The sequence below is a fragment of the Scylla paramamosain genome, chromosome 20 (genome assembly GCF_035594125.1).
Source record: "Scylla paramamosain isolate STU-SP2022 chromosome 20, ASM3559412v1, whole genome shotgun sequence".
Lineage (NCBI taxonomy): Eukaryota > Metazoa > Arthropoda > Malacostraca > Decapoda > Portunidae > Scylla > Scylla paramamosain.
The window spans coordinates 22,696,495-22,709,675 of NC_087170.1; the positions used below are offsets into that span (position 1 = coordinate 22,696,495).

The 13,181-nt window shown below is 42.5% G+C and overlaps 1 protein-coding gene across 2 annotated transcripts in view; it reads right to left on the reverse strand.

The window, feature by feature from the left end:
- Window positions 1-13,181, reverse strand: part of LOC135110655 (zinc finger protein basonuclin-2-like) — a 399,181-nt gene that overhangs the window by 278,142 nt on the left and 107,858 nt on the right. For both annotated transcript variants that reach the window (XM_064023218.1, XM_064023217.1), the window contains exon 3: window positions 8,963-8,979. The gene's annotated coding sequence lies outside the window, so the exon portion shown is untranslated. The remainder of the gene's footprint in view (window positions 1-8,962; window positions 8,980-13,181) is intronic.

Sequence of the window (13,181 nt, forward strand, 5' to 3'; positions counted from 1 at the left end):
CGAGCTATCCACCCTTGTGTCTAATAGAACCCAAATCACCAGCAGAACATTTTTATGAACCACTGGAAGCACCTACTTAGAGCCTGGCCCTGGGTGAACGAGTGTGCTCAATAAGGTGAAGCATTCTATTGTCCCTCCCAAGAGCAGTGATAAAAACTACACGTACATAAAGTTCAGTCTTCCTTAAGTAGTTTCAAAACACGGCAGACACGATGAGGCAGTTTTGTGGCTTTTACGCGCATCGCTGGACATGCGGGACTGATGAACGCAAGATTGCTATACTCAGGGAAGTGGAACGACGCGGTGCGGACAGGAAAAATTATGAATAGAAAAAGTCAAAATACTCGTAAAAAGGGAACGAATTGGGTTGAGACAAGGAAATTATAAATAAAAGTGAAAATACTCGTAGGAGACGGGGAAAATATCCGTGGAAACAAGAAAATGATGAACAAAAATGTCAAGGTACTCGTAAAGACGGGAAAAAAAATCTGTTAGGAAAAGTAAATGAATAAAAGTAAAAATAACTCGGAAAAACTCGCAGCAGGAAAAGTTTTTGAAAATATGAAAATTAAGCAAGAAAAATAGCAGTAACTAGGAAGGGGAAAATCGGTAACGACAAGAAAATACCTAACCAGAAGCTAAAATACTATGTAGGTGACACAAAAATATGACCACCAAAATAATTACATACAATAAAATAATATACAATAAAAAATAAATAAAAAAACGATGCAGACCACAAAATGACCAACGAAAAGGAATAATACTCTTCGGGAAAAAGAAAAAGAAACGTGAATGATACAAATATATTCACTTATCTAACTTAAAACGCTCCCTAAGTACGAGTTGACATCAAACAATTCAAAAGAACTCTGTAACTCATTTGCCTTTCCAGACTACACAAAATTACTTGGCGCACATTTCTAACACGACTTCAAAACACAACACAAGAAGGAGTGATGGAGTATTCTAAGCCTTTCTCTACCTGTACTTATATTTTCATGCAGCAGGATCGTCCAAGGTTACCCAAATAAGACAGCAAGACTCATGCTATCTTTAGAGCCAGAAGGATAAGGAACAAAGGGAAGGCAGGGCGAGGTAAATGACTCCTCAGAAGGTGTGGAAAGGTAAACAGTGACCAGTCCTCACATCACAGGAGTCTTGGACACGTGGCGACGGTAAAGCCCTTGTTGTAATGGGACTCAACACACACACACACACACACACACACACACACACACACACACACACACACACACACACACACAGGGGAGTTGGACACAACCGAGTGAAGGTTAATCTGGAAAGACACTGATATACGAGAAGAAAACACGAGACTTTCCTGGCGTGTGAAAATAACTAAAACAAAGCAAACATGAAAAAAAAATAATAGCGAAATACACGACGCAAGAATAAAACAAACACGAAAAAGGTAAAAAAAAAAAAAAAAAAATCATATATATATATTTCTTAGGAAGAAAAAAATCGGTAACGACAAGAATTAAGAAAAAACAAAAGGACAAAGAGTAAGTACAATCACAAAAAAAACAAACTATACATATTGAAAACCAAACGAACTGCAGTACATAATGAAGATGACGCAACCGGTGCCCGACTAACAGAAAGAGTCTATTCAGAACATTAATCAGCGCGAAGGGACAAGACCTGAGAGTTTGATGTGCCTCTACTTATGTTATGACGGGTGGCTGTCTGTATGTAGAGGCCAAGAAATCATAGGCTAAGTGCTCTCTCTCTCTCTCTCTCTCTCTCTCTCTCTCTCTCTCTCTCTCTCTCTCTCTCTCTCTCTCTCTCTCTCTAAGACCACTGTGGCCGGGAGGTGGAAGGAATAAGAAGGATCCCACTACAAGTTTTCAAAAGAATGACACACAAAAAAAGGCTGTTTCTCCCTGAGTTGCACGTAAGTCATGCAATAAAGTGTTACAGACAGGAAGTTGTTGTGCTTTCGTCAAAAATGTTGCATAAGGCTCCCAGGGATTAAGTGTTGCGTTGAGGGAGTCAGGGGAGGCTGGTGGGGGTGAGAAAATGCGAGATTTATAGACGAGAGAAGAAGAAAAGGACAGGCAAGGATGGAGGAAGGTCTGTTAGTGTTGAGGTGATGATGTTAATGGATAATGTGTAGCTCTTGTGTTTTGATGCCGTTATGGTGGTGGTGGTGGTGGTGGTGGTGGTGGTGGTGGTGGTGGTGGTGGTAGTAGTTATGTTGTTGGTGTGGCTGTTTTTGTTGCTGTGCCACTAGCAGTAGTAGCTTTCCACCTAATGGTACAGGTGGAAACAGTAGCTAGAGAAAAAAACAAGCGAAAATGGCAGCAATGGAGGAACACATATTAATAGTAGTAGGATAAGTAGTATACAAACAATAGAAAAGTAGTAGTAGTAGTAGTAGTAGTAGTAGTAGTAGTAGTAGTAGTAACATAACCCTAAATTCTGTACCAAAACCAAACTCTTCTCTACTTCCATCCCTGTATTCTTCCTTTCCATCCATCCCTCTCCAGCCTCACCCTTCCCTCCCGCCTCTTTCCCCTCCGCCCTTCCCTCCCTCCGGCATCTAACTACCAAATGGCCCCCTGGTGAAAAATTCCTTGTCTGAAGACCGCAAAATACACTCCATTTAGTAACGGCGTGCGAGACGGACGAAGTGGGGCGTTTTGGGAGGCTGGCGAAAGTGGGATTATTCAGAGAGAGAGAGAGAGAGAGAGAGAGAGAGAGAGAGAGAGAGAGAGAGAGAGAGAGAGAGAGAGAGAGAGAGAGAGAGAGAGAGAGAGAGATAAAAAGCAACACAAGACAAAAAGAAAGACAATCTCTCTCTCTCTCTCTCTCTCTCTCTCTCTCTCTCTCTCTCTCTCTCTCTCTCTCTCTCTCTCTCTCTCTCTCTCTCTCTCTCTCTCTCTCTCCTCCTCCTCCTCCTCCTCCTTTCCTCCCTGGAGACGTCGCGTATTATAAAAATGTAAACAGGAATAATGAGAAAAAATTAAATCATTTGCCCCGAGAGCCAAGTTTGCCGCCTGGCTGACCACAGACTACTTGGAGGGAGAGGGAGAGGAGAGGGGGAGAGGGAGAAGGAGAGGGAGGGAGAAGAGAGACGGAGAGGGAGAGGAAGAGGGCAAGCTACCAAGGTCCCCAAATCTGCATCTGTGTGTGTGTGTGTGTGTGTGTGTGTGTGTGTGTGTGTGTGTGTGTGTGTAAGGGAGGGAGGGAGGGGTACAGGGGTGTCTCGAAGGATAATGAGGGGTTTTAAGGGAGGAAACGAGGGAGGGAAAGTGTGAGGGAAGCGGAGGAAAGGTAGGATTATGTCTCCCCTTATTAAGACAATTTCCCTCCCGTGCTCTCTCTCTCTCTCTCTCTCTCTCTCTCTCTCTCTCTCTCTCTCTCTCTCTCTCTCTCTCTCTCTCTCTCTCTCTCTCTCTCTCTCTCTCTCTCTCTCTCTCTTCTTCCTTCTTTTCCTCGATGTTGTTGTTGTTGTTGTTGTATCTATATCTCCACCTCCCTCTTCCTCCTTTTCCTCCTCCTCCTCCTCCTCCTCCTCCTCCTCTCTTACACAACAGAAGGAAGAGTAAAAGAGAGTATCAGTAGCACAAATATTCATCAGGACTTGAGTGATAATTTCTGGGGCTGATCAATGTGTTTCCAGTATTGACCTGGGACTCACTGACTTGTTGCTGCCTCGTGTTGTTTATCATTTTGTTTCACTTAAGTGTGGCGAGAAACTGTATATGAACTGCGAGTATTGCTGGTGAATTATCGAGTGTTGGCTGGTAAGAATAGAGGGAGTATTGAGTAACAAGCTGGGAATTGTTAGGTGTTTTAGTAAAAATAAATGTTTTTGGGTGTGTTCCCACTGTGGCTTGTACCATTACCATCACTACTACTACTACTACTACTACTACTATTATGAATGCTACTGGGAGGGAATACAGTTACAAAATGCTGTTCTTGTGTTGTGTTCCGCTCAGTTTTATTGTTGAGTGTTTATTGTCTATTCTATTTTTGATTTTCGTAGTTTATCTATCTTATTTTTTATTGCTGTACTTGTATATGTATTTACTCAGTTGGTTGGTTAGCTAGTTTTTGCTCTGACAAGGAATCTCCACAAGCAAGTCGATGAATACTAAACAGGAACACGTTTGCTTACTCTTCCTTCACTTCCTGCAGAAAAACCAAGAAATAAAAACTACAGTATTTTCTCTAAGTAAACTCAAACACGCGACGAAAACACCTGTAGTTTACACCTATTGATTATGATAAACAAGCACCTGTTGATTATAATAAAATATACGATGGAAAAAATATATATATCGACTGTATGCGTGACCGAAGTATTAGAAAGTGGAGAAAGTCAAAATATAAAGAGCAAATTAGAAAATATTCCTGTCTATACATATTTTAAAATAGAAAAATACGCATGCACGAAAATAAAAAGTTAGAAGGAAAAGATAAAGGGGGGAGAATATTTTGAAAAGGTGAAAAAACACGCACGTTCTTCTACTATGGACAATATTTACCTCGCTGGTTTTGCACGACACTGATAAGCAAAATATGACCTTCATTTATTATGATTCAATTTAATATTACACAAAATAATAGTATACAAAAATAGCACTTTATCACGGAAATCTTGCCGGTATCAGAGGTGGTGTGCAGATAAGAAGAAGGGGGCAGGAGGCAGAAGAAGAAAGAAGAGGAAGAGGAAAAGGAGGAAATGGAGAAGAACAAAAACGAGAAGGAAAAGCAGAGGAGGAAGGAAGAGAAGGTAGAGGATTACGTAAAAGAAAAAAAAAGTAGATGAGCGGAGAAAATAAGGTAGTAGGTAAGTTAGGAAGAAAAGAAAAAGAAAAATCGAGGAGGAGGAGGAGGAGGAGGAGGAGGAGGAGGAGGAGGAGGAGGAGGAGGAGAATAAATCTGAAATAACATATTGTGAAGCAACAGGCAGCAATCTTCCCTAAGTGCATAATGAAGACTGTCTCACGCCTCTCTTATATATTGCTCTCTCTCTCTCTCTCTCTCTCTCTCTCTCTCTCTCTCTCTCTCTCTCTCTCTCTCTCTCTCTCTCTCTCTCTCTCTCTCTCTCCACCTACCTATCTACATTTATCCACCCGCCCCTTAATTGCTCCCCAAAGTATCATAATTATACCTTCCATCAATGTACTCAGGGATAAAAATAATGAATAAAAAATGTGAAAAAAAATCATCAGCTGGCTTATCCAAACATTCGCTCAGCTTCGCAAACTCGGCATAAATTTCTGTTCGTAAATAAGCTTTCGTAGAACTGCAAGGAACAAAAAAAAATCTGAATATCTATCTACATACAAGCACGTGGGCCTTGAAATACGAAAGAGGAAGAAAGATAAGCAGATAGACTGAATGACTGACTGATAAATAGATACCCGGGAAAGGAAACGGTGGATCGGTGGATTTAAATGGATACTTAGACATAAAGACAGGTGGAGTGAATGGTGGTTAAGTGGCGTGATCAGTTGTAGCTTTTTTTTTTTTTTGAAACATTTTTGTATTTACACTTCAGAATATTGACTTAGCTTAGGGAAGACAAAATTAATGTATTCAGTTTTCTTTTTCTTCCTGTTCACCTGTTTATTTATCTTTTTTTTTCAAATTAATCTGGTTATTTACGAAGAATGATCAAGACAATAGAAAGTTGAAAAAAATATAAACTATCTCATATTTCTATCTTATACTTATCCCTTATATATAATTTTCTAATAATTTTTCATAATCACTTGTTTTATATTTCACTTAACTCCCAATTCCCTTTCCTTTCACTTTCTTCCTTCACACAATCATTCAGTAACCAACAGTCCTTTAGCACATTCCTTCTATTAACCTTCCTTCACAGAGTACGTTATAATTTCTCCTTCAATTAATTTCCTATCCTTTTCACCCTTCACTCTACCAAACCAATTCACACTACCAATCCTTCCTCTTCACAAATTCACGTTTCACACTTCCAGATATCCTTCCTTCACCTCTTGGCTCCTTCATATGCTACCTCAGTCCTCTCCACATTCCTTGGTATGCTCCTTCCCGCTCCTTCACGCTTCCCGGGACATAGGGAGCATAAATCTACGACGCGTGATGTCCAATATTCAGAGAGAGAGGCTGGAATGGCTTATTTGAATATAGTGTTAATGTATGTGGATAGGAAGGAAGGAAGGAGAGTGGAAAGCAGGGAGGGAGTTAGGATGGGAGTGAATGAGTGAGTGAGAGGCAGAGGGAGAAAGGACGAAGTACAGGAGGAGGGAAGGGAGTTAGGATGGAAGTTAAGAGGGAGAGAGGAGGGAGAAAAGAAGGAAGGAAGGGTGGGACTTGATTAGGAGAGGACAAAAAGAAAGGAGGGCGAGGTAAGAAATGTGAATGAATGAATTAAATGAATGAATAGATGAATGAATGAATGAATGAATGAATGAAGAAAGGAAGGAAGGAAGAAAGGAAGGAATGAAAGAGAAAGTGGGATATTGTTTGGGAGGAGAAAATAGACAAGGAGAGGGATAACAGAGAATAGATGGATAAATGAAGGATGGAAGTAGATGAAAGAAATCATAATAAAAAACAAAACAAAAAAGACGGGTAAGAATAATAAGACAGAAAACACGAGAGAAAGGGAAGATAAGAAGCTAGATTAATTATTACTCTCTCTCTCTCTCTCTCTCTCTCTCTCTCTCTCTCTCTCTCTCTCTCTCTCTCTCTCTCTCTCTCTCTCTCTCTCTCTCTCTCTCTCTCTCTCTCTCTCTCTCTCTCTCTCTCATCCTTCCTTCCATCCCTACATCAGTCTCTCATCACTTATGTAATTCATCTTTCCTTCCCTTCCTTCTCACCTCCTCCTCCTCCTCCTCCTCCTCCTCCTCCTCCTCCTGGTCACCCTTCACTGCGCCTCTAGTGTGCCATCTTAATTATTTACACGAGGCCATCTTATGCTGTCTCTGTTTATTATTCCCTAAACCTCATTATCCACCCTAAGACAGACACACACACACACACACACACACACACACACACACATGCATGCACACACACCCCCGTACCTCCTCCTCCTCTTCCTCCTCTTCTTCTAACTTCTCTTCAGCAACTTCTCCTGCACCTCCTTTTCCTTTTCATCATAATCTCTTCCATTTCCTCTTCGCCTCTCTTCTCTTCTTGTTTCTTATCTACATCTACTCTTTCTTTCTTTTTCAACGTCTTGTGTTCATTTATTTATCATTGTGTCTTATTTTACTCTATCTTCTTCCTATTTCCTCTTTTTCTATATCAGTCCACCTCATTACCTTCCCTCCGTTATTCCTTCTGTTTTTCCTCCTCCTCCTCTTCCTCCTCCTCCGAGTCTCTTAATCCTACTCTTCATTTGTCCACGTTTTTAATTCCTATTCATAACCTAATCTCCTCTCAGTCCCTTCCTTATCCTCCTCCTCCTCCTCCTTCTCCTCCTCCTCCTCTTCTTTCTCATCCCTCTCCTCCCCCTGTCTACTCCTTCCTCTCCCTCGCGTCCCCTCTTCATTCGTCCCTCTAACATAAACATTTTTTTCCCCTTAAGTCATCGCTTCACCTTTATATAAATCCCAGACGTATTTCTCCTCCTCTCTCCTTTTCCCTTCTCTTCCTTTCCCCATTCCTTCCTCTCCTATTTATTTTCCCTGTGACTTTTCTTCTCCTTTTTACTTTGTTTTTTTTTCTTTTATCTATTCCTTACACTTTATTTTTCCTTTCCTTTTCTTCTATCGTTCTTTTCTTTTCTTTTTTTTTTCTTTTTTTACAATTTTCTCCTTTTCCTTTCTCTTTTTTTAGTCTTTTTCATTTTTTTCCTTTTCCTTCTTCCTCACACTCTGATATTTCTCTCTCTCTCTCTCTCTCTCTCTCTCTCTCTCTCTCTCTCTCTCTCTCTCTCTCTCTCTCTCTCTCTCTCTCTCTCTCCATGTGACTCTTTCCCTCTTTATTGAAAAATCATGTTTGTCTACCGTGGGGAGTTTGAGAGAGATAACAGCATAAACGGAGGAGGAGGAGGAGGAGGAGGAGGAGGAGGAGGAGGAGGAGGAGGAGGAGGAGGAGGAGGAGGAGGAGGAGGAGTGGTGGTGGCGGCGATGACTCTAGGACTAAAGTTAAGAGGGAAAAAAATAATAATAAACAGAAAATTAATGTATGGAGGATGAGAAAAGGAAGAAGAGCAAGAGGAAGAGAAGAAGGAAGAGTAAAAAATATAGGATAAAACTCTGGAAACCCCGATAAATGAGAGAGAGAGAGAGAGAGAGAGAGAGAGAGAGGAGGCAGCCTTGCATCAGCCCCTCATTTCCTTCGCCTCTTCCCGCCATCACTCGCCACAACACCTCATGACGTCACTCACAAGGTGTAAATATTTGATTCTCCCCGCCCCCCTTCGCGCCCTCACCTGTCACCCCCTCCCCTTTACACGTTTACGTAATTAAGGAGCCGCCCCCTCCCTTACCTGGTCACATGCCTGGCTAATTTTGCTTGAGAAAAATTATGTTGATATCCTCAGGTGCGATAAGGTTAATTGGACAGGTGTGTTTACGGTCGCACGGGAAGCCAGGTATGCATAGTATGGTCCTGCAGGTGAGATGGTATACAGGTGAGGGCTTCGTGACCTCGACTATCATGCACCATTAAGCCTTTCACTGCTACAACTTCCTCTCACCTTCCTTCAGTCTGGTAAGTTTAGATTTTTTTTTTTTGTGGGGGTGCGGGGAAGGTAACACCCACAACAAAGGTAGGATTGAGTATGTAGTAAAGCTTATCAGTACTGCAACAAGCCAGTAATTCTACACGTGGCAGTCCCTGTAATAAAACACACCTACTTGTATCTCCTCTAGTGTTCTTTTAATGCTCCCTATTGACTCGCCACTAACAACCTGGTTACTTGAGTCTATTCCATTAAGAGACACAAAAGGAGTGATACAAAAAAATGCAACTTTCAGCTTACCTTGCATGACTGCCTAACTGAAAAAAGAGAAAATAAGATAAGTTAATGAGATGCTGCTAACATTGCATATATGACACAGCCCGCGGGAAGAAAACAGATGTGGCAATCAAGCAGTCAACCCTCTCTCCCTCTCTCTCTCTCTCTCTCTCTCTCTCTCTCTCTCTCTCTCTCTCTCTCTCTCTCTCTCTTTTCGTCTTTATCTTATATAGTTTCTTTTCATCTTTCCATTATACTGCATTTTTCTTTTCATATTTTTCAACATTTTTTTCTAAAAGTACAGTTGATCATTGCCTTTCATTGCCTTGTACTTATTCACCATTTTTTTTTTTTATATAATCCTTACTGATATCTTTAGTTTTTGTAACATTGCGTCAGTCTCCTTTACACACACACACACATACACACACACACACACACAAGAAATTTAAATCAGAACACACAACAAATACCGTTAAGCTCTCATGCGCCTACAATACACTGCACCACGACCACCACACCTCCCATGCATAACCGTCTCATACCGAAGCTGGCGGCCACAGAACGCTGAGTCTGTGTTCCTATTGCACCTGAGAGGCAGTGATACTCTCACCTGGCAGCCACCTGTGAGCGGCCCCGAGGGATGCACGCCAAGCCACAGGTGTCCAAGGTGACGTTCAGGGAGGGGAAGGAGGCTTGGTGGGACTGGAAGTGTGTGGTGCTTGTGATGGGTATGAAGGCTGTGATAGTGGGATAAGCAGACGGATGGTTACTGAAGGGAGAGATGTAAGGAGTGGTAGTGTATGGTTGTATGGTTGGTGTTGCCTCCTTTGGCTTTCAGGTTTCGTGCACTTGTGGATGGAGGACTGACAGGGATGGTTACTGGTGTGGCGTTGAAAGCAAGGGTGTATACGTGAGATGAGCTGCGGTGTGGTGGTTAAATTGCTGGGATTTCTTCATTGTTCGATGTGGCAGGTGGAGGACAGCACCCCGCAGGATGTTTAGATGTTATTCCAACCTGATGGCGTCCCTGCTAGTGGTAGTGGTAGTGGTGGTGGTGGTGGTGGTGGTGAAAAAGAACGGAGAACAAAAAACAAAAACATCAAGAAGAAAAAAGATGAATAATGAGAAAAATATGAAGCAAGGAAATTAGTTAAGAAGAGAGTGACGAGGAGAACGAGACGAAACAGAAGGCGGAGGAGAAAGAAAATGAGGAGGAGGAGGAGGAGGAGGAGGAGGAGGAGGACGAAGAAGAAAAACACGTAGGAGAAGGAGTAGCCTAGAGAGGAATCTTGTGTGATGAAAGTTGTATACACGTCCCCGAGTGAGGAGTGAGGAGTGAGTGGTGAGGCAGCAGAAGCAGGAGGAGGAGGAGGAGGAAGAGAACAAGGAAGAAGGAGGAGGAGGACGAAGAGGAAGAAGAAGAAGGAGGAGGAGGAGGTAGGGGGAGGAGTTTGGGACATCACAGCATGGGTTAAGAAGGTTGAAATTGGCAGCTTAGTTGATGAAGTTGCCGTTTCTATCCAGCTACTCTCCTTCCAGCACCGTGATTCCAGGCAATTTGGTGGATTGGGTGATTTGGAGGAAGCAGGGTCCAGACCGAGGGGGAGGGAAGGCGGCAGGGAGGGGACAAGGAGAGGGGCAGGGATTGATGTTGGGGAATAGGCGGAAGGGAGGTTGTGAGGGCAATTGGGGAACATTCAAAGCAAGGATGAGAAACGTGGTGATCGCGAGGCTGGTGGCGACGCGGGGGGTGGTGGTGGTGGTGGTGGTAGTGGTGGTGGTGGTGGAATAGTAAGGCAGACTGTGAGTGGGTGATGTAGTGAGGTGGTGAGGGTGGGATAGAGAAACGTGGTGATCGCGAGGCTGGTGGCGACGCGGGGGGGGGGGGTGATGGTGGTGGTGGTGGTGGTGGTGTGAATAGTACGGCAGACTGTGAGTGGGTGATGTAGTGAGGTGGTGAGGGTGGGATAGTGATGTTTGGTGTTTACGTATACTCTCATTGAATCGTTAGAAAAAAATCATTGACTCGTTAGAAAAAAAAAAAAAAGATGGAAGAGGAGGTTAGTACAAGGGCAGTGGTGAAGGAAGGAAAAGTCACAGGCAAGTGGAAAGCAGAGCGAGTGTTGACGTGCAGAGGCGGGAGGAAGTTGCCTTAGTAAAATGCCACTTTTCCCACCGCGTCGTATTGTAAGTATCTCTGTGTCAGGTGTCGGCGCCGGATGTGGCAGAGCTGGTGGCCGTCAGCTGTCGTCCTGCAGCTGGCGAACGTGATTGGCGACGCTGCCACCAAACTTATATCCCATTTAAATGCAAAAAAGACTTGATTCTGTCTGCGCCGCTCGCCTTAAATCAAGGGAACCTGACTAAAAAAACAGCAAATAATAACAAAAACTGGACTTAAACCTTAATATTTTTACATTAGGAGCACTTTCGCAATTCTCTTTTCTTTTTACAGGAAGGAAGAAAGAAGGAAGGAATAATGTTAAGAGAGAAGTACATCAAAAAGTCAAAATTCCTTTCTCTTTGGCAGCTCCTGAGTGATTCTTGAATGAGTCACTGAGTCAAGGAGTGAGTGTGCTGAGTGCTGGTGGTGACGAGAGGAGGAGGAGGAGGAGGAGGAGGAGGAGGAGGAGGAGGAGGAGGAGGAGGAGGAGGAGGAGGAGGAAGAAGAGTCGGGGTGATGGATGAGTGCGGTAAAAGTAAGACGATGGGAAAGGGAGAGAGAGAGAGAGAGAGAGAGAGAGAGAGAGAGAGAGAGAGAGAGAGAGAGAGAGAGAGAGAGAGAGAGAGAGAGTAGTGTGTTGGTGGGATGTAAAACTTTTAGCGTCTTGAGAGTGTGGCGAGAAAATAGACCAATTACGATATTTTCAGGTGCTCTTCAGTGTGTGTGTGTGTGTGTGTGTGTGTTAGTCTCCTCCTGTTTAGTTGCGATAGTTTCCTTCGTGCTTCTCTCTCATCCTATCTGTGTTAATGTTCTCAATGTTCTTTACTCCTTTCTGTTCCTTTTTATATTCAATTCTGCTTCCTACGTCGTTCTGAGTCCACCATTTCTCCTTATTTCCCCATTTTTTTTTCTTTGGATTATTTCTTTTGTATCATATTTACTTCTCTATGTATGTATGTATGTATGTATGTATGTATGTATGCATATAAATTTGGTTCGGTTGTTTCATTGTCTGTCAGTGCATCAAAGTTTGCCCGTCTCTCTCTCTCTCTCTCTCTCTCTCTCTCTCTCTCTCTCTCTCTCTCTCTCTCTCTCTCTCTCTCTCTCTCTCTCTCTCTCTCTCTCTCTCTCTCTCTCTCCCCACCACACACACAGCCACAAAAAAAATAAAAAATAAAAAAGGAGAACAAAAAATCCACAGAGCTATTTTGTCAACAGTCGCGACATTAATCACCTTTCTCCCCCCAAGGAAAATCTTCACATCCGGGTTACACTCTCCATAACAAGCAAACTTTACCTTATGCACACAGCCCGCCTGATAATATGTGTATAAGACCTTGGAGGAAGGAAAGAACGAGACGAGGAGAGAGAGGGAGAGAGAGGGAGGGTGGGTAGTGAGGGGAGGGAGGGAAAGAGAGAGGGAGGGACGTAGAGAGCTAACTTTATCTCACATGGTCATATGCTGCGTCGAAAACTTACTGATTGATGCAGGTGTGTGTGTGTGTGTGTGTGTGTGTGTGTGTGTGTGTGTGTGTGTGTGTACATCTCTCCCTCCCAATCCATCTATCGGTCGATCTCTCTCTCTCTCTCTCTTCCTCTTTCTTACAAAAATAAATATATATGAAAAGTGATATTATTATTTTTTTTCCCTTGTTTAAAGGGTTGTTTATCTCACTGGCTCTTACAAGATTTTATTATGCCCTTCACTAATTTATTCATATCATTTTCCCTTTGTCATCTTCATACACTCCCATATTTTTTTTTCCCCCCTTTCCCCTGACCATCCCTCCTCCTCAGTCTATTCCTGCTGCACTAGTTGACATTGCCTGGACATAAAATTTCTTTCAAATAAATAGAGTCTAAGAATCATGAAATTTATGGTGCTGGGCATAATGCAACTTGCCGTCATAAATCGACTTCTCGACTCTCAAAAGAAAGCAAATAAATACACAAATGGATAGAGACAGATAAATAGATCAATAAATTTAAAATAAATCAAATAAATTTAAACATAAATAAAAAAATATACAGTATATAAATAAGTAAATAAACAAAGGAATACAGAAAATAAATAAA